Source organism: Petromyzon marinus, chromosome 27 (genome assembly GCF_048934315.1).
Source record: "Petromyzon marinus isolate PM22_M1 ecotype Great Lakes invasive population chromosome 27, UKy_Petmar_22M1.pri1.0, whole genome shotgun sequence".
Taxonomy (NCBI): Eukaryota; Metazoa; Chordata; class Hyperoartia; order Petromyzontiformes; family Petromyzontidae; genus Petromyzon; species Petromyzon marinus.
This window is the reverse complement of record NC_133693.1, coordinates 3,592,470-3,612,924: the sequence shown is the minus strand read 5'-3', so window position 1 is coordinate 3,612,924 and position 20,455 is coordinate 3,592,470. Positions and strand designations below refer to the sequence as shown.

Sequence of the window (20,455 nt, the reverse complement as noted above, 5' to 3'; positions counted from 1 at the left end):
CCTTCTCTGTACGAGCGAGGCCCTTGACATTCAATCAGAGCGTCGTCCCCTTACGCCGCCGTAATGGTCGCGGGCTGAATCGGCACCGCGGATTCTCGCTGCCGGTACGGAAGCCGCTGTCCTTGGTACCGATGCCGCTCGCCGACTGTCGCCTCGTCGTTGGTCGTGCAGATCTTAATGATGGACTGTCGACCGTGCGCCCTCTCTCTCTCTCTCTGTCTCTCGTTAGGAGCTTGTCCTTGGCTCCACGCTGTCTTTATTCCCACCGCAGCCCTCGTCCCATCTCATTCCCTACCCCCACCCACTCTGCCACACCCCACCCCCCCCCCAAAAAAAAACAGCTCCCCACCACTCACTCCAGCCTCCCCCCCCCCCGCCACACACCACCCACTACCCCCCTCCCTCCTGTGACGATCTGGGTACCTGTTGACCCACACGCGCTCCTCAGTGACGCACGCCGCGATGGGCAATCGCGTATCGAGGTTCCCTGGCCGGCGTGCGCGCTTTGATGTTATCCTTCCAGGGGAACGGGAAACATTGTCGCTGTGGAGAGGCGGGGCTGTGGTGGCCTGTGTGGAGAAGTGGGGAAGGGGGGCTGGGAGTGGGGGGCGGATAGGAGGGAGGACACTGCCCAGAGATGCGACGTCGATTCGCTGCCTCCGCGATCCACGTCTCGGCCGTGCATCTTCCTCCTCCCTGATTCTCTGCGCCCACGTCGACAAACGTCGACTGCACAGAGAGGGAGAGAGAGACTCCTTCTCTTTCTCTCTCCCACCCACCCTTTCTCTCTCTCCCACTCTCTCTCTCCCATCCTCTCTCCCTCCCACCCTCTCTCTCTCCCACTCTCTATTTTCTTCTTTTTTCTGCTCTCCTTACCCCTTCCCTCTCTCTCTACCCCTCTCTCTGCCCCTCCTCTCTCTCTCTACCCCCCCTCTCTGCCCTCTCTCTTCCTACTCCATTTCTCTCTTTTTTTCCCCACTCACCCTCTCTCTCCAGCTCTCACTCTCCCACTCTCCCCCCCCCCCCCCCAATCTCTCTCTCCCTGCTGAAATGCAACGTCATATTTCGTTATATGTTTACATGCGAGTAGAGCAGTCGTCCTGTGTTTGTTTCATGTTTCTTTAACGTCGTTGCCCTTAGATTTTTATATTCTTGGGTCTTTCGGTGAAGTCACGTCGATAGGTTCAAAGAAAATAACCTAAAAATATCAGTTGTACTCTACATCGTTTGGTGATTCTACGTTACAAGTGGTGCTCAAGCACCAATGACAACGTAGAAGTCAACACATAGGCCTTTAAATCAAATATAAATATAATGTGCGACGTATCGGACAATTACGTGCTAGGATGAAGGGCTATTGCCCGAAACGTGATCTATTTTATATAAAATATATATAAAAAATGTATCAATGTGTTATACCACAGTGTTATTGACGAATGCGTTGAGTCATTTAGCAATTGTATTATGGATCAATCTAAAAATAAATCAGCTGAACGAGCCTACAGAAACTGCATGGAATTTATTATTTAACAATGATTCACGTTTGTACAATTTGTTTCGATTTCTTATGCGACACAGCAGTTGTTTTTATCTCCGATTCCCACTCGCTTCGTTGCTGTGATTTCATGTGTTACTTTATTTATTTCTAGTTTCGCGATTATGGTGACCCAGGAGGCCACCCTTGCAAATGCGCCCTCGCCCTGCCCTCTCTCGACCTGGAACCCCTTCGCTCTCCCTCCTTCCCTCCTCTCCACCCACCCCTCCCTGCCTTTGTCTGCTTCCCTTCTTATCTCCCTCTCTCCTCCCTCCCTGCCTCTCACATCACCTTCGCTCCCATTCTGCCCGTCTCCCTACATCACGATGGCCCATCCACCCTCCCGTCATTATTCCCCATCACCCTATCTCCCTGCTTCCCTCGCTACTTCCCACACACGCTGCCTTCTTCACTCGAGTATTCCCTTCCTCGCCTTCATCTCTCCCTGCCTCCCCACCCCCTCCTATACTCCGTCTACCTCCATCCCTCAATATCACGCATCCTACCTACCTACCTTCATTATTCATTAGCATCGTATCCCCCCCTCCCGTCTACCTGCCACGTTCCTACCGCCAGTGGCGCCCTTGCGTTCATCCCCAGCGTACGCCTTTGCTGTTGTGTCTGTAATCAACTCAGGACGCCTCCACCGCCCGCTATCCCCCCCCCCACCCCCCGTGAGGGGTGGACGTGGGATCAATTAATATAGGCACGAGGGGGGAGGACGTTTCGAGGCGCCAAGGTCCGCCTCGTGTCACCGCGGCTGCGTGGATAATGAAACAAGGGGACCGCATTCAATTCGCGTTCACCTCCACTCATCAAACATGGGATAAGAGGGCGGGCGGTAGGGGTGCTTTGCCTCTGCCCATCAGCAAGGCGCAGCCCTGCAATTGCTCGCTCACGCCTCTGCTATCGGAAGGGGCCTCCTGTTAGAGGCTCGAGGGACGCTCGGGGGTTGTTGTTGTTGTTGTTGTTCTCTTCCACGCTGGCCGGGCGTGTTGGGAGAGGTGGGGTGTACCCACACTTTACCCACCGCACGCGACCTGCCGATCATAGACTGACCGTGATGTGCCCATTTATACTGCTGGGTAGGCTGGGGGGAGCGGGCGGGTGGGCATTGAAGGGACTTTGCCAAACCGCGTCAATTCTTGATCGTAATATTCTCACCTTTCTTGTCAACGCCATCTAATAAAAACAATAACAGCAATAGATGGATGTTGAGGACGCTCTACAAATTAAGACGCACCCAACACTGGTGCTCGCCGTCAATGAATCTATACACATCTCACACACACACGCAAAAAGACAAAGATTCCCCCGTCTAGCCTTGACAGACTGTAGGGGCAAGTGCTGTTAGCGAGCACCTACGAAGGCCGTCTCACACACAGACACACACACTCCGGATTGTAATACTCACCCCCCCCGTGTTGCTTTCATACACAGGGTGGTGGTTACAGGTAAGGGGGAGTGGGGCAGTGCGTCCTATAATCCGCACAACGCGGTAGTTCTTGCAATACACGATGCAGCGAGCATAGGATCACGAGTTTTTTAAAAAATCTATGTTTTTTTTTTAGATGTGTGCAAATGGTATGCTAATGTCACGTTTTCGTCGAAGCGATGAGCGAGCGAGGCAACGACGCGGATTTGACGAGGACCGCGAAAATGCGCCTTAATTGTCACACTTTACTGCCGTAATTCCTTCCGTTGCCGTGGCAACAGCAGAAGGTTGTGCAAGAGCTATGTGTGTTATATGTCAAAGATATCGGGTGTGTGTATGTGTGTGAAATATTGAGTGGGAGCCGAGCGGTGGCACAGTGGTTAGCGCACTGCGCTGCGATTCCCTGCCGACAGAGTTTGATTCCCGCTCACAACCGGTAACAATCTGTGACCGTTATCTGAACAGGTCCTGGGTCTCCCCTAGGTCGACTCAGCCTTAAGTGAGTACCTGCTGCGGTGTGTAATACAGCAGCACTGGGGAGACAAAGGCGGCCGGGAGCCTGGCGATGCCCCCCCCCCATGCGCCGTGCCAGTCTAAACGAGAATCAAAATATGTATTTGTAATTTAAGAATCCGATGAGCTATAAAGCTCTTTTGCACAGATGTCCAGTTGATGCTCACTAACAGCACTTGCCCCCAACCGTCTCTTGAATGCTATGCGGGGTTAGCGGCGTCTTGTACATCGCGTGTGCACGTGGAACACTGATTCATCCCACGAGGGAACATTCGCAAATGCGATCGTATCGAGTGTGAAGAAGAACCACTCCGTGAGGGCTTTAGGCAGAACCCAATCGTGGCTATAGACGAGATTGGTGACGGAGTGACAGCCGAAGAATAGGGCTTTGGGAGGAAAACAAAAACTAAAACCTCCTTTCAAAGTAACATCCTTCGCGGAGACGGAGCGATGACATTAGCTCGGTGGAAGTGTTGATTTCATCGCGAGACCGCAAGAGTCGGCGACGGATTCGGGGAGGCCATCAACCAGCAGTGGAGAGATCAACGCCGATGATGTTTGATGGCTAAGCTTCGGTGGGCTCGATCGGGGCTGTGACCGTGCTGGGGAAATTCGAGTCAACTGCAGGAGGTGTCATTGTTGAGCGTTGGGGTGCGTTTGCTAATCTCAGTTACTCGCATGTGCACGTGGCTTTTTGTCGTTATTAACTACGGGCAGAAACCGGAAAGCCCGGAGGAAATCCACGCAGACGAGAGGGGGAGAACATACAACGATGCCCCAGTCGGGATTTGAACCAATGATCCTCCTTGTTGCGAGGCGCAAGTGTGACTGGAATGACAATCGAGCCTGCATGCGATGTGACGGGACTAGTGGCCACGGGAGGTAGTGACAGGGAAGTCAGCCTACGGTACGAGTGCACTCGTGGCCACGGGAGGTAATGCCAGGGGTGTCAGCTGTGAGTGAGAAGGAACCGGTGGCTACGGGAATGATCGAGAAGAAGGGAGCGTGGTCAGGTGACGGAAGAGAACGGTGGAGTCTGCCGGTGGAGCAAGCGTCCAGAGTCAGCGAGAATGATCGAGAAGGGGGGGGGGGCGTGGCCTCGTGTTGGTATATAAAAGGTTGATGCGCGGGAGACTCGGGGCTGTTGCAGTCGGGGTCTCCGCCTGATGTCAAGTGAACGTGTCTTCAATAAAGTGCCATCTCCAGAGGAGTGTGTCGAGTCGTCACTACATTACCAACTGCAGCACGTAACCTGCTTCAGCGCCACTGCCAACGCAGCATCGTACTGCAGGATCATGAGAATAAGTTTTGCTGGCTGGCTGGAGGGAGGGAAGGAGTGAAGGACGGCCACGTGCAAAGGACGTGCAGGCTGCAAGCTAACCTTAAACGAATCATATGGTGGTGATGCTACTGCTGCTGCTGCGCTGTCTGTGGTGCACAATTCACAACAACACTCAACACTCGTCAACAGCACTGCCTTCAAAGGTCATTGCTCAGAGCGCATGCATGATGTATGTGCATGATGTACGTGCTACATGCATGATGTATGTACATGATGTACGTGCTACATACATGATGCATGCGCTCTGAAGAAGGACCATTGCTAAGGTCGTCGTCTTATAAAGATATATATGCCTACTATAATCACCCAGAAATGTCTGTCCGTCCCGCGCGTGACGTCACTTATTATGCAAAGTCCATTCAAATATTACGTTTTTTTTAACAGAAAGTGACGGTAAAAAATCAATCTACACAGCACAGTGCGACATCCGTGCGTGGCGTCACTGCAAAAAGCCGCCCCCGCCTTCATTAATATTCATGCCCGCGTGGAAATTTACACATCATTAATAATCATGAGCGGATGACGTCACTCCACATGCCGCACCCCTTCCCAATAACCATTAGCGGGTGCCCGACATAGGCAACCTTACGCAAATTTATAATCATGAGCTGAACAATTTCTCTATTGAACATTTCAGATTTACTGCAATATACACCCGTCCTTGGGCAAAAAAAAGAGAGTTCATATATAATTTGTCCTTTTAAGGTCACGGTGCTATTACTGACGAACCGTTTTCATTGAGCACCACAACAGCGCCGTTGCTCTGCACGAGTGCAGAGAGCGCGGCGAGCGTGCGGACGGGCGGGCGCCTTGACCGCGCGCTTTGATTCACGACCAGCGGCGATTATCTGAACCGGTCCTGAGGCTTGCCGAGGTCGACTCAGCCTCAAATGAGTGCCTGGTGCCTGTGTGTAAAAACGTCGCCGCTAGCGAGACAAAGGTGGCCGGGCGCGGTGTTGATGGCCACCAAATCCCATCGTCTGTCCCGTGGCGGCACCCTTCACCGCGCGCTTTGATTCACGACCCCCGCGAGTGGCCGTGGGTTGTCCGCGACCGCCGTTCCACGCGACCAACGACCCCGCCGCGCGTCGCTTCAGCCGTGGGGCTCGAACTTTTGCAGCTCTCTTACGCCGGGCTTCTTGTGACCTTGACATTTATCCCGTCCGGCAAGCGTTTTGTTGTTGTTGTTGTTCATATTCTTAGCTCTTTCGGTAAAGTCACGTTGAAGGGAAACAATAATATTTTATTATTTTATTGTTTCCCTTCAACGTGCCTTTACCGAAAGAGCTAAGAATATGAATTACTGCAGTCACGAAACCTTTAAATCAAAGGTGTTGTTGTTGTGCGTTGCTGTTACTGCCATATCGTCGTGCGGTTGACCTTTAATGGACTGAAATTATAGAGCGCTGAGTTGCTCTCAGCACGCTCAGAGATGATGCCGGAGTCGCTTAAAAGCCTGGGCAAGTGGTGGTTGGGGGGTCGGGGTGCTCTGGATTTCAGAAACGATAAACGGCCCCCCGGAGGAATAATAATAATAATGAAATGGGCAAATAAAGCGACGGAGAATGGAGGTCGAGAAGCGACGGGCCCAAACGAGAACCTGAGCTGACGAACCACTTGTCCATTGTTCAAGCCATCTCGCTGACCCCTGAAGCTAACCATAACCAACTCGCCAGTCAGCCACTCGTGAAGTCAACTAGCTCTCTCACTGAAGCTAACCCTAGCCAACTAGCCACGCGTACTAACACTACCCGTGACCATGACTAGATAACTCACCAGCCACTGGTACGAGCACTGAACCTAACCTTACGTCAACTAGTCAACCAGCCGATAATCTGACCATAAGCAAGCAGACACCTATCAGAATCAGAATATTTTTTTTATACTGGAGGAATCCGGTGAGCTATAATGCTCTTTTTCACAAATGTCCAGTAGGGGCGGATAAGAACGTTACAACAAACAATACAAAAAACACGACAGTTGTTCAAACTCCAAGAAAGGTCAACAAATCACTAAAACGCATACAAATACAACTAGACCATCCCCCATCCTACCAGGCGAAGCCCACTGAGGTATTAACTTATTTTTCAGAAGCGACCAGGCTACCACGAATGGTAGCTCAACAAAGTGCCCCATCGTTTGGACATTTATATCACCAAAATATTCTAAATAATCTCAGATTGCGTGTTTCTAAACGTGGGGTTGTAGGATTAGTAGTTCCACTCCAACTCACTGTGTCCAGCCCTACCCGACCCCTAAACCCCAACCCCCAGGAATCCCCTCCGCACGTTCTCATCTCTCTTCCGCTGTTCAGCATCTGACCCTCGCAGCGCTCAGTCCGCAACGCCCCCACGGCCCACGCCCAAATGTCCGGGGCCCGCGAGCCGATAGCAAAGACCACGACGGCAATCCAATCCCGACAGCCCGGCCCTTCCGATGACGATCCACAGGACCATGGCAGTGCATTCTGGAATCTCGTTCAGACAATGCTAGCTCTGATGATTATTATTATCGTCGTATAATATAATCATGATAATAATCACAATCATTTTATTATTGTTGAGTACGTTCGCTATGCACGTGCTTTTTACCCAAGTCAGTATTTTTTACAGGGATTTATTTTTTAACGCGGTATATAAATACTCTCTGGTTCTTTCGGTAAAGTCACGAAAATAGATCAAATAATAAAAGAAAACACGACGTTTCGGTCGCGACACAAGCGGCCGTCTTCACCTGGAAGCTTTCGTGACTGCAGGAATCCATACTCTCTGGTTCTTTCGGTAAAGTCACGTAGGTAGAAATAATAATAAAAGAAAACACGACGTTACGGTCGCGACACAAGCGGCCGTCTTCACCAAATTACGGTATATAAATTTGGCTCATTTAATACGGTGACGCCAGCGCATGCGGCTGTCTGCTGTGGACTCAACATGCGAGCGAAGCGCGGCTGGGGTTGAAGAAGGGCACTGCCGCATATTTGCCGGTCCAGTGGCACCACGGGCAGTAGCAGCAGAGCCGACGGCGCTCGAGCCGTTACCGTGATCGGGCCCGCGATAACGGCGATAACGACGATACGTGGGACGATATGAGGGCCACGATAATCGTATCGTCCCGATCTCGTAATTTATCGTGATATATCGAGGCCATCGTATTATGCTCTTCATTTATGTAGCAAGCAATGCGTTCATTAATGTTACGAATTAAACAATACTTAGCCTACTAATTAGTGGTTTGAGAATGTGTTGTGTTTTTTTTTTTACGTACGTAAATATATGTTGAACTTTTTTCGCACCGTACGTAGCCAACCGTGCTAATGGGAGGTGCGAGGGATTGGTGCCTTGTGTTGGGTGCATTGCGTTGGCTGTGTGTCTTTGCGTTGCTGTGGTGGTTTCAGTTTTGTTGCCAGAAACAAGGGGAAGAACCTTATTATTAAACCGAGGCTCTCTTAGCTAAATGAATTTCATAAACGCCTCGCTGAGAGGGGTGGGGGGGGAGAATTGGGATGTTAAGTGACGAACGCTAATGAAGTGGCCCCACGCTGTCGCTCTCCGCCAGTTCAACGAAGTCACAAACCCTCTCCCCGTCGTGCAGCATCGAAAGCCCGGGCCAGCCACGGCATGGACTATTGCCCCACTCCTTCTGTCCGCGTGTCGTCCGCCCTCTGTGTGTGTGTGTGCGTAACGTGGGGGAGCGGTAGTGTAGCGGTTATCCCGCTGCGCTATGAACCCGGCGAACCGAGTTCGATTTCCGCTCACGAACAACACCAGTGACGATTATCTGAACCTGTCCCGGGCCTTCTCAAGGTCGACTCAGCCTCAAATGAGTACCTGGTGCGGTGTGTAAACATCGCAACTAGGGAGACAAAGGTGGCCGGACGTGTTGATAGCCACCAATCCCGCTAACAGTACTTGACCCAAAAATATGTTCAGCTTATACGGGGGATCTTGTCTTGTCTCCTCTACCCCTGGAGGCTGCAATGCAATATCGCTCGGCAAACGGCGCGTTATTGCATTAGCGAAACGCAGCCCAGCCACGGCCACATTTATCCTCGCGGCACAGTGGCTGATGAGCTTTGCGAATTCTCTCAAGCGATACTGATTTGACAGCGATTGCTGTTTGTCCCCTCCCCCCATCTCCCACACCACCCCACATCTCCCGTGTTTATTTGGAGCCAGGGTCTGCGCCATATTCCATGCAGGTGTTGTTGTTTTACGAATACCCCTGATCATGGAGCGGGTATTGTTATATGTCTAATTTGACAAATGCACGCCACTTAAAATTCCAAAATACTTGTTCTCAGAATCATAATTTTGATTCATATTGGAGGAATACGATGAGCTATGAAGCTCTTTTTTTCATTCGCTACAAACGCGCTCGCTAACACTTGTGGTTTTGCCATGACGCATTATGACATAGCAGACCGGCCGTCTTGTTGAATTTGTCTGAGCCCATGGTGTGTGTCTGTGATAAGGATCAAAGCGCATTGGGTTCGTGTCTGACATCTCCCCGAGTGCCCATTGTGTCCCTCGTTATAGCAGTACAACAAAGGGTTTGCAGCTCAAGGTCTTGCAGTGAGTGTGTCTGGACCGACGCGCTAAAACTAAACCCGCTCCTAAGCTACGTGCGTGAACCTGGGTTCGGCTCGAGCGGCGGTGAATATTGTGAGTAGCGCAGCCTTAAAAAAACAATTTTCACTATTTTTGTTTGTGTTTAGCTTAAAACGTTTGAGTGAATTCTGTGTGGAATTACCGAGCAAGCACCGAGGCAGCTGCCAAACAAAAGTTTGGCCCAAGCCGTTTTGCGGTGCTCTCCAACGAAAGTATTATCCTTCCCGAAGCTTCCCCATATGGGTTCTCAATATTGGACCCATTGTAACTCTCCTCCCCGCATCGTTAAATTTGCTCACATCGACTCGCATGTGGCCCCAATGGTGTAGTTGTCGGTTTGGTTTGCATCCGCGGGGTTTTTGTTGTTGTTATCGTCAGAAGTACGTACTGCTAAACGTTCCCACATGAATTCTAATGGGCAGTGCATGTGGAGTCATGAATAACAAGAACAACCAAGATAATTTGAAACGCGCACATGTCTCGCAAATCGGCTCCAATACTTAATTCGAAAACTTAGAGGTGCAGAGCTGTGGTGGTCGTTTTTGGGTTGGGCCACGTGGTGGTAGTTTTTGGGTTGGGTCACGTGGTGGTAGTTTTTGGATGGGTCACGTGGTGGTAGTTTTTGAGTTGGGTCACGTGGTGGTAGTTTTTGGGTTGGGTCACGTGGTGGTAGTTTTTGGGTTGGGTCACGTGGTGGTAGTTTTTGGGTTGGGTCATGTGGTGGTAGTTTTTGGGTTGGGCCACGTGGTGGTAGTTTTTGGGTTGGGTCACGTGGTGGTTTTTGGGTTGGGTCACTTGGTGGTGGTTTTTGGGTTGGGTCACGTGGTGGTAGTTTTTGGGTTGGGTCACGTGGTGGTAGTTTTTGGGTTGGATCACGTGGTGGTAGTTTTTGGGTTGGGTCACGTGGTGGTAGTTTTTTGGTTGGGTCACGTTGTGGTAGTTTTTTGGTTGGGTCACGTGGTGGTAGTTTTTGGGTTGGGTCACGTGGTGGTCGTTTTTGGGTTGGGTCACGTGGTGGTAGTTTTTGGGTTGGGCCACGTGGTGGTATTTTTTGGGTTGGGCCACGTGGTGGTAGTTTTTGGATTGGGCCACGTGGTGGTAGTTTTTGGATTGGGCCACGTGGTGGTAGTTTTTGGATTGGGCCACGTGGTTGTAGTTTTTGGGTTGGGTCACGTGGTGGTAGTTTTCGGGTTGGGTCACGTGGTGGTAGTTTTCGGGTTGGGCCATGTGGCGGTAGTTTTTGGGTTGGGCCATGTGGTGGTAGTTTTTGGGTTGGGCCATGTGGTGGTAGTTTTTGGGTTGGGCCACGTGGTGGTATTTTTTGGGTTTGGTCACGTGGTGGTAGTTTTTGGACTGGGTCACGTGGTGGTAGTTTTTGGGTTGGGTCACGTGGTGGTAGTTTTTGGGTTGGGTCACGTGGTGGTAGTTTTTGGATTGGGCCACGTGGTTGTAGTTTTTGGGTTGGACCACGTGGTGGTAGTTTTTGGATTGGGCCACGTGGTGGTAGTTTTTGGATTGGGTCACGTGGTGGTAGTTTTTGGATTGGGTCACGTGGTGGTAGTTTTTGGGTTGGGCCACGTGGTGGTAGTTTTTGAGTTGGGTCACATGGTGGTAGTTTTTGAGTTGGGTCACGTGGTGGTAATTTTTGGGTTGGGTCACGTGGTGGTAGTTTTTGGATTGGGTCACGTGGTGGTAGTTTTTGGATTGGGTCACGTGGTGGTAGTTTTTGGATTGGGTCACGTGGTGGTAGTTTTTTGTGTTGGGTCACGTGGTGGTAGTTTTTCGGTTGGGTCACGTGGTGGTAGTTTTTGGGTTAGGTCACGTGGTGGTAGTTTTTGAGTTGAGTCACGTGGTGGTAGTTTTTGGGTTGGGTCACGTGGTGGTAGTTTTTGGGTTGGGTCACGTGGTGGTAGTTTTTGGATTGGGTCACGTGGTGGTAGTTTTTGGATTGGGTCACGTGGTGGTAGTTTTTTGGTTGGGTCACGTGGTGGTAATTTGTATGTTGGGCCACGTGGTGGTAGTTTTTGGATTGGGCCACGTGGTGGTAGTTTTTGGGTTGGGTCATGTGGTGGTAGTTTTTGGGTTGGGTCACGTGGTGGTAGTTTTTATGTTGGGTCACGTGGTGGTAGTTTTTGGGTTGGGTCACGTGGTGGTAGTTTTTTTGTTGGGTCACGTGGTGGTAGTTTTTGGGTTGGGTCACGTGGTGGTAGTTTTTTAGTTGGGTCACGTGGTGGTAGTTTTTGAGTTGGGTCACGTGGTGGTAGTTTTTGGATTGGGTCACGTAGTGGTAGTTTTTGGGGTGGGTCACGTGGTGGTAGTATTTGGATTGGGTCACGTGGTGGTAGTTTTTGGATTGGGTTACGTGGTGGTAGTTTCACAGCAAAATTATTGTGGTTTACCCTCCACTACCCGACAAGATTGTCACATTTTACAAATATATTATTGATACATTCATACGTTCCGGTGTATTAATGAAATTCTGACAATTGAAGCTCACTACACACCGGTGGCTGGAGCATTTTCACGACTGAAAAGGAATATTTATATCCATGGTCTCTGCATGTTTGCCATGTGTGCGTCAGTCGACATCCTTGACTACCCTCGTGAGTGGAGTGCTCCATCGCCATGGATTATCCGGGTGAAAAATTTTCGTCGTAATAATAAAAAAAGTCCAGTCTCCTAATCCGGATAAGATCACAGTGGGAGAAAAGACCCATAAGCTCCCAAAAAACATGTAAAGACGAATACAGTAATGGAATAAAAATGTGCGAGGCCTTGAACCTGCAATGGGAATGTACAGGCTGAAAGCAGAAACAACAACAACAATCCACATTGCATCGTGGTTGCATTGAAAAAGCCCGCACCTCCGATTATATGTAACACGATTTTTGTTCCTGTGTAGTAAGTGTTATCTTCGAACTGCTTATGCCTCAAAAGTATAGCAAATGGCTGTTAATCCCCACAAACTTTGTTTTTGTGACCAGGACTTTACGTGAAGGAATGACACAAATGCACACCACATTTTCTAATTGACAATAGGTACATTTCAAAATATCACTGTCCTTGTCACAAAAGCAAAGTGTGTGGGGAATAATAGCCATCTTCTATACCTTCGAAGCATAATAAATTAGAACATAACACTACCCAGGAACAAAAAAAATAATATATTTGTTGAATAGTTAAATCTTAACTTAAAGCTTTCATGACTGCAGGAATTCATATTCTTTGGGTATTTCAGTAAAGTCACGTAGATAGGTTCATTTACTTACTTTGAACCTATCTACGTGACTTTACCGAAAGACTCCAAAAATATTTGTTACATAGTGCTATTAACACCCCTCTGTGTGTGTTAAGGATTGTATGAGGAAAGAATAACAATAAACAGAGTGTGCCTCCTAAGAAGTTTACTCGTCTTTATAAACACTACACCATCATCACTGTGGCTATGAGATGTTAACTACCTCGCCTGGTATACAGGAGGCCATGGATTCGACCCGATCCTGACGCCTGCTGTATATTTGGAGTTTGTGTGTGTCTCTCTCTCACCATCATCACGGTGGCTAGGAGATGTTATATACCTCGCCTAGTATACAGGAGGTCGTGGGTTTGATCCCGACACTGACACCTGCTGTATATTTGGAGTTTGTGTGTCTCTCTCTCTTACCATCATCACGGTGGCTAGGAGATGTTAACTACCTCGCCTGGTATACAGGAGGTCGTGGGTTTGATCTCGACACTGACGCCTGCTGTATATTTGGAGTTTGCGTGTCTCTCTCTCACCATCATCACCGTGGCTAGGAGATGTTAACTACCTCATCTGGTATGCAGGAGGTCGTGGGTTTGATCTCGACTCTGACGCCTGCTGCTGTATATTTGGAGTTTGCGTGTCTCTCTCTCTCACCATCATCACTGTGGCTAGGACATGTTAACTACCTCGCCTGGTATACAGGAGGTCGTGGGTTTGATCTCGACTCTGACGCCTGCTGCTGTATATTTGGAGTTTGCGTGTCTCTCACCATCATCAGTGGCTAGGAGATGTAAACTACCTCGCCTGGTATACAGGAGGTTGTGGGTTTGCTCTCGACTCTGACGCCTGCTGCTGTATATTTGGAGTTTGCGTGTCTCTCACCATTATCACTGTGGCTAGGAGATGTTAACTACCAAGCCTTATATACAGGAGGTCGTGGGTTTGATCTCGACTGTGACGCCTTCTGCTGTATATTTGTAGTTTACTTGTCTCTCTCTCTGTCTCTCTCCCCGTGGTCGCGTGAATTTTCCTCCAGGTCCTCCGGGGTTTTCCCTCCACGTTTAGAAACATGCGCTTAGAGTATTCGGCCGCTATTAATTTCCACGTGATAAGCCACTTAATTGGACTATTATTTGTGGACAGGCAGCTTCTGAAAAAGAGCTATACTGAATAATTTAGCCGCATTTTTTTGAGCAAAAAAATAGTTTAGCAAAAAAAATAGTTTAAATTATTTCAGGGCGATCCGCATTGCAGCTTTGTCGGCGAACTCCGTACCAGGGAAGATGTCGTGGTAGAGTCGCCCCTGTAATCACTTCCTGTTTCCATACGACAAAAGAAACAACGGACAGGTTGAAGAGACTGGGTGATTCCGTTGCGTGCCACCGAAGTTGAGCGATGGCTCACCGATAGTTTTTTTTCATTTATTAGGTATAACCCTGTGAGCCATGCGGCTCTAGGCTCGGGTGCAACCGCAACAAAACAAAAACACGAACAAGAAAACATCTTAAAGTGACTACACGCAAGAGGAAAAATCTTTGGAGAATATGACAAAGCAAGAGGATAGGCTCCGACTTCTCGATGAGGTCCAGGGTGACACCAGGCACCAGCTTGCCACTGCTCTGGCAGCGCAGGGAGATCTTGACGGGCGTGGTGAGGCAGGAGGTGAAGAGGTCGACGGGCAGCTCGGGGTTCATGGGCAGCAGTTGCGACGACTCGCAGGCGGCCGGCTGGACGCAGCAACGCATCGACGTCGGGGGCATCCCCACCAGCGACAGCGGGTGGCTCGGGCTGATGGTCGACACATTACAGGAGCCTTGGGATGAAGAGTCCGCAGAGAGGAGAAAGCACGAGTCGCGGTGCGGACCGACAGTCTCGAGCTCCTGCTCCCTCTGCAGAGAGAACAGCAGGAGGGACTTGACGATGATCCTGGCATGGGAACAGTCGTACACGAAGATGGAGGGGCTGCCCATCCACGTCAGCAGGTGGTAGATGAACAGCGGGATGTACTGCGTGAAGTTCTTGTTGAAGACCCAGACCTCCCCGTTGGCGGTGGGCCGTGGCACACCGTGCACATTGTAGTGGAACAGCACGCGCTCCTCCTTGGCGTTGCGCCGCAGAGACATGCACAGCTTCTTCACCTCCTCCACCGTGGGGTCGAGGCACTGCTTGTACCGTGCCCGTGGCTGCCAGCACTCGTACTGCTTCTGCAGGTTGGTTCCGATGCGGGCCCAGCGAGTGGGGGGGGGGGGGATCGATCCAGCACTCGAGGCAGCAGCACGGCGTCGTCTTCACCACGTCCGGGGGATCGACGCCCACGTTGAGACACAGAACCAGCGACACGCTCACCGCCTTCATCCGGTCCTTCATGCGCCAGGTCTGCGTGGCCGCTCGTGATGCGGGATGGGCAGGGTTAAACACTAACAGAACTTGCCCCAACAGAGCTGTGTGGGTGACACGGGGGAGCTTTGTCTTCTGTGTAAAGTGTGTGATTTAGTTTGCGTTGCTATCCACGCGTGTGTGTGTGTGTGAGATCAGATTTGTGTATTGACACCGGAAACAGGTGTGGCTTGCGTCTTACTTTCCGAAGCGTCTTATAATCCAGAGCATACGGTAATCTTGGCGGAGTCAAACGCGTTTTGCATCTAACGGTTAACAAGAATCCAAGACGTTGTTATGGTACTGAAAACTGCAGGGGGCAGTGTTAGATTATAATGATGTCCTCAACGGTTATTAAATCGCGATTCGAGGAACTTCAACATGCATGCGTTCAAAGATATTAGCGTGGCATTAACTAAAAAAAATACGTTTGAACTAAAATCAACTAGTTTCGTTTTATTTTACCAGGTAAGGCCCACTGAGCGACGTAAATCTTTTTCAGAAGTGACCTGGCCACAAATGATAGCTCAAATAAGTGGCTTATCGCGTGGACATTTATAGCAGCCAACATACTCTAAACGCGTGATGTTGATTTTAAATGTGGAGGGAAAACCCGGATGACCTGGAGAAAAATCCACGCGACCACGGGGAGAGACACGCAAACTTCAAATATACAGCAGGCGTTAGGGTCGGGATCGAACCTACGACCTCCTGTATACCAGGCGAGGTAGTTAACATCTTCTAGCCACGCTGATGATGAGAGAGAGACACGGAAACTCCAAATATACAGCAGGCGTCAGGGTCGGGATCGAACCCACGACCTCCTGTATACCAGGCGAGGTAGTAAACAGCTCGCCACCGGAGTTATATATATATAGTTCAGTGGTTCTTAACCTTGTTGGAGGTACCGAACCCCACCAGTTTCATATGCGCATTCACCGAACCCCTCTTTAGTGAAAAATAAAATGTGATTTTTTTCAAATTCAAGACATAGATATGTTTTTTACTGGTACACAAAATGAGCCGTGCATGAACATTACCTTGTTCAAAGAATAAACCAACACAATGCATAAACTCACAACAAATTACATACCTGGAAATCAATGTGACTTCTGCTGTTGCCTTTGAGAGATCAGTTCAGATATGCGTGGCTTCACCTTGGCAAGTGCCACTCTCATGTCATTTTCACAGCAAAGTCTGTTCCTTTTCTTCGTTTTTATGTCCAGCATCCTCGAAAAGGATTGCTCACAAAGATATGTTGTAACAAATGGTATAAAAAAATCCAGGGCTTTCTTAGCAATAACTGGATACTTGTTCATTTGTCGACACCAAAACGTTGAGAGCGTTGTTGTTCTGAAGAGTTGCTGTTGAACCTGGCTCTGCTGAATTTCAATGATTTCGTCGAGGAATTCATCATTGACATCTGCTGTTTCAACAGCAAACGTGAACGGCTGTCTCACCCATGCTGGATATGACTCTCTTGTAGGGAAATATCCGTCGAGAGACTTTGCAAGCTCATCTAAGTGCGTGGCAATTGTTTGCTTCAGTTCCGTGGATACAGAAATATCTCCGATTCCAGACACATCTTCGATCTTACTTGCACAGTCGTCCAGAAGCGGGAAGTTTGCGAAGTTATTGTTCTCTGTTCGTCGTTTCCATAACGGTAGCTTTTTTTGAAAAGCCTTCAGGTGTTCTTCCGCTTCCATGATATTGACTCCACCACCCTGCATCTGCTGATTGAGATGATTGAGAGCTGCGAATATATCAGCCATGTACGCTAAAATGAGAATGAACTCAGGATTTTTGAAGCAATCTGCATGGCAGTGTTGGTGCTCTTGCAAAAACAGGGCTAATTCCACACGCATGGCAAAAACACGATTCAGCACCTGTCCCCGGGATAACCACCGAATATTAGAATGGAGCAGAAGTACCTCAAATTCAGAGCCCATTTCTTTACACAGCTCACTGAAGATGCGGTGCCTCAGAGCACTTTTTCGCACATAGTTCACACATTCCACCACAGTTTTTAATACTTCTGCCATTTTGGAGGTAAGGTTTTTGTTGCCAACGCATGCCTGTGCAGAATACAATGCGTCACAATGATGTGTGGTGCATCAGCCTTTACTAGCGCACCAAAACCAGACTTTCTTCCCAGCATGACTGGAGCTCCGTCCGTACAAACTGCAGAAACCATATCCCATGAAAGATTGTTGTCTCTGAAGAAGTCATCCACAAGCTTCTTCACATCGGCTGCCTTCGTTGTTGTTGTAAGAGGCTTACAAAATAAAAACTCTTCTTTTATCATGTCGTCTTTCACATAGCGTACAAAAACAGCAAGCTGGCTTAGATCAGAAACGTCTGTGGTTTCGTCGAGTTGAAGGCTGAATTTTGCCGGGCTTGAAATCAGATCCGCGACTACTTGAGCCAAGATGTCTTTACTCATGTCTTCTATTCTGTCACTGACGGTGTCATTTGAAAGGGGAATTTGGGATAATTTACCTTCGGCCGCTGTTCCGAGTATCAGATTCGCCATCTTTAATGCAGCTGGTTTCACAAGTGTTTCACCAATGGTGTGTGGCTTGCCCTGCTTTGCGATCAGGTAAGCAACTTCGTACGATGCTGTCAGGATCGGTTTGTTAACAGGTACAAATCCAAGAGCAGGCAGAGTGGCCCTTTCATCGAATCTGGCTCTCTTCACCCTGAATTCAGCAAGTGTTGTCTTCTTGTATTCCCCGTCTCCATGCAGCTTCAAGAAGTGTTCCTTTAGTTTTGCCGGTGCAAGACTAGAGTTGCTCAACTTGGCGTTGCAAATCATGCAGATAGGACGCTCACTCCCATCACGTTCCGTGATACATGAGAATCCATGTTATACATATTCGTCCGACCACTTTCTTCTTTTGCCCGACATAGTTAGTATGGATAAAATATTAAAGAAATCACACGACGTACGACAACAACAGTCACACGTTGACTACTGAGTACGCACTAAATTCCCCGCAGCGCTGATTGGCCAAGCAGTGTAGCATGATCATCTGCAGCCAGTGATGGCCAAGCGGGCCGTGTGTGTCATCACAAATTTACACAATAATTCAAGTGTGTCCGGACCTCCGTGGCGGGGGCTCTGCCGAACCCCTGAGATCGACTCACCGAACCCCTGGGGTTCGATCGAACCCAGGTTAAGAACCACTGATATAGTTATATATAGCGTCGTCCGTTCAAATTGCGTCTCACAATCGCCGTGGAACTACAGCCAAGCTGGGAAGGCCACCAGGCGGGAAGACGGCGCCAACAATTTTGCTCTGCAGTTCTTTACGTATTAAGTTGTTTCCAGCCAATTCGTGAGCGTTCATCCATCGCGAGGTTTACTTCCACACTCATCGCACCTGCGGTGGGGCGCCCAGTTCCAACCTCACTGTGCTCGGCCCCTCTCTCGCTGCGCCTGAACTCAATGTATAGCAGCGGGCAGTCACCCCCTCGTCCCTCTTCTATCGCTACTAGTGCTGGGTTCGTAGCGCAGGCCATAACAACGCACTCACCCACTCACTCACTCACAAACTCACCCACCACCCACCCACTCACTCACTCACAAACTCACCCACTACTCACTCCCTCACTCACCCACTCACTCACTCACAAACTCACCCACCACTCACCCACTCACAAACTCACCCACCACTCACAAACTCACCCACCACTGACCCACTCACAAACTCACCCACCACTTACTCAATCACAAACTCACCCACCACTCACCCACTCACAAACTCACCCACCACTCACCCACTCACAAACTCACTCACTCACAAACTCACCCACCACCCACTCACTCACTCACAAACTCACCCACCACCCACCCACTCATTCACAAACTCACCTACCACCCACCCACTCACTCACAAACTCACCCACCACCCACCCACCACTCACCCACAAACTCACCCACCACCCACCCACCACCCACCCACCCACTCACTCACAAACTCACCCACCACCCACCCACCACTCACCACAACTGCAGGTCACATCGCGCCTCTTCCTCCTTCTTCCCTCGCACCGCTCCACTTTGGAATCCCCGCGTCCGTCGTCTCTTCTATCATCGTTCTCTACAACAACCTCGCTGAATGTGACATTTGAAGCTAACTCCTATATAACACGGAGATCGCTGTTATGTAAACCAGGAAAGCCTCGCTGAGACTCGACACCTGCCAAGTGGAGCAGTAGGGGTCGATGTTGCTGCATTGTTTCCCCAATGGCGTAATGCAGAATGCGAGTGATATTTTAGCTGTTTGTTTAACGTTGGCAACACAACACACGCAAGGCCTCCTCTTTTCGTCAATATATTTCTTACCGCCACTTGTGAAACAGAGGGTACGTACATATATGTACTCTACATGCTTCCCCGGCTATTACACGTGCAATGGTAATGTTGTTTGTTACTAGCCGCTTAAAACTCAAAAACAATTTTTATTTTTCCAGGTAAGGCCCACCGAGCTGAGTAGCTCTTTCTTAGAAGCGACCTGGCTGTCACGAACGACAGCGCAACGAAGCGGCTCATCATCATCATCACGTGGACGATTACAGCAGCCAAATGCATTCAATGCACCTTGCTAAACGTGGAGGGGAAAAAAAAAACACGGAGGACCCGGAGAAAAATTCACGCGACCACGGAGTGCGAGAGAGACACGCACACATCCAAATACACAGGCATCAGGGTCGGGATCGAACCCATGACCTCCTGTATACCAGGCGAGGTAGTGTGGACCTTCGACCTTTTGCTCAGCACCCGTGATTGTTTGACATTCGCAAGCTTAACATTTCCCCAGCCCCCCCACCACCCCCCACATTTGGTTGTCCCGGCAAACCGAGGGATTAGGAAGGATGGGGAATGGATGGCGAATGGACGACCCTCCACTGGGACACGTGGGAGGAGGAACCCCGCGCGTATATTTTAGCAATGGACGAGCGAGGCTGGGCCCAGATCACTGTCGGTCGTTTCGACGGTAACTCCAATTTGAAGCTCATAAGATGATGCCAGTCGACATTGCTTCACTGGCTTGGGGCTTCGATTCGAAGTGAGTATGGGCGTTGAGGTGTCCAGTGCCCTTCCCAGGGCTAATTTTTTAAAAATATGATCCTCATGGCGGTATCCCGGGGTACCAAATAATACAAAATGGGCCAAGGCAATTAAATATGTTATTTCTGGGACACTATTTTTTTCCAGGGGTGTACTTAACTCCGCGACTGGGGTACCAATCAATCCGAAATCAGTGCCACACTCCGCGATGTCGAAACGCAGTGAAGATGATTGCGCCGAAATCCTGAACGCTCGTAATGCACCGTAGTGGTGCATCGTGTACAGCTCGTCGAGTTGAGTCGATTGCCGCATCGCCGACCATCAACA

General features: G+C 49.6%; 1 pseudogene; it reads right to left on the bottom strand.

The window, feature by feature from the left end:
* Positions 1 to 13,987: 13,987 nt before the first annotated feature.
* On the bottom strand, positions 13,988 to 15,320 carry LOC116946710 (regulatory-associated protein of mTOR-like; annotated as a pseudogene).
* Positions 15,321 to 20,455: the final 5,135 nt, after the last annotated feature.